We start from the raw sequence: 1,950 nt of genomic DNA, 5'->3' as shown, positions 1-1,950 counted from the left end.
TTGAATCCATAGGAAGATGCCCATATATTTGGAGCCACCATTTTATATGTTCCTTCTTAGCCACTTCATGGATCTCTGTTTTGCCACCCCCTTCATTTGCACACTCTTTGAGGACACAAATATAATTATTCAGCGCCTTGTACCATACAGTAAAATGTTCCTTAACCCTCCTTTTTGCACATCAGCTCTTTGTCACATAAATTCTCCTAATTTGGCTCCAACAGATCTCAAACCTCTCTGTTTTGACCAGTCCCTTTATATATATATATATATATATATATATATATATATATATATACATAAATATAAACATGTTTCTTTTAGGTTACCCCAGTTGTTACTGAGCAGCCAAAAAAAGTCCTTTCCCTACTATCTCCTCACAAGGAATTTCAGCCAAATGTCTGTCTTCTCAAATAATTTCTATCACTGTATTTCTTTCTCTTCATTACATACCTTGGGTCTAAATATTGTTAAGATACCACATCCAATTTTCAAACTACATGAATGGCTAAAGGATTAGAAAAACTGTAATATAGATACTTTGAGTTCAGTCTATGTGTATCACATGGAAGGTAATAGAAGATAAATATATATATATATATGTATGTTCTGTGAGGCTCTTACTTACCTAATCCTCAGCTGGCATTAATTGTGGTGGTGAGAAGGTTACAGCTCAGAAAGGTGGGGATCTGTGCAATGCTGGGAAGCTGTCGACAAAAATCATTTTTGGTAATGGCAGGTACTTTTTGAATACCTAGTGAGGAGAAAAATCTCTCTTGAAGTCACTGGGAGAGGTGACCTACTCTTGAGAAGTAGCAAATGAGGAAATTTGCTGTCACTGTTCCATTTTTGCTTGATGCAAGTGATGCCAGGGGCAGGCCTGTCTGCCTGCTCGCTCAGTGTTGGAGGAACAGTGGAAGCCTGTTGCTGCTGCTGAATTCCTCCTGACAAAGTGCAATTTTTGCTTCGGTCCCCAGACACTAATGCTGAGTCCACTTCTCTGTCAGTAAATAAAGGCCAGACCTGTAACTTAAGGAATGGTTTGATCAAAGCCCAGATTTCTATGGAGAAATATGGGAGTAATATAAAGGAGCCTCATAAGACAAACTGGCCGAGGGTGTGACAAAATCCAGAAGTTGTTAATTCCTGCTGTTTTCTCTACTGAGGAAAAGAAGTTTGTATATGTTTTAACAACCGGGCTTTTAAACTTTTGGAGTAATTGCTAGAAAATTCTGTGTCACAAACTATTTCCAAGCCAAGATAGTCTTTGGCCAAACAAGAAGTAATTTCTGTATTGGACAGGAAGGCAGCTCAGTCCTGTACAGTGCTCTCTTATTTTTTCTGGTCGATTTACCAGGTTAATGAAGGAAGCTGACTGTTGTAATTACCATTAATGGAGAAGGCAATAATTCCACTCAAGGGCAGGGCTGCTGTTCAGAGGGACCTGGACAAGCCAAAAGAATGGGGCTGACAGGAATCTCATGGAGGTCGAGGAAAACCACAAAGTCCTGTGTCTGGGATGGGCTGAGCGATGCATTGAGATGAGCTGCCCCAGTGGACACTTGATTAAACACGATCTCGCAGCGCAGCCTGACAGGGCCGGTGGCCTAACAGCATCCTAGCGATTATCGCTTTTTATTCGGCACTCCTGACGTGGCACCTTGAACACGGGATCCCGTTACGGGCGCCCCAGTAAGAGTCTCATGAACCTGATTCGAGAGGAGCGAAGTGGCCACGCTGGCGGGGCCGCAGTACCTGCCGTGTGGCGCTGTTGGGAGCTGGAGCTCGGGCCGGAGCTGTGAAAACGGGACGTGTTCCCCGTGAGGGGACGCAGACCCGGCGGCCGCGGAACCACCCGCCTCGGGCTCGCGCTTAACGGCCGCCGCCCAACGGCTCCCGCCCAACGGCCGCGCCGCGCGCCGGCCACGCCCCTCGCGCCCTCACTTCCTG

Source organism: Streptopelia decaocto, assembly GCF_964273445.1.
Source record: "Streptopelia decaocto genome assembly, chromosome: 3".
NCBI classification, from domain to species: domain Eukaryota; kingdom Metazoa; phylum Chordata; class Aves; order Columbiformes; family Columbidae; genus Streptopelia; species Streptopelia decaocto.
This window is presented reverse-complemented; position numbering follows the sequence as displayed.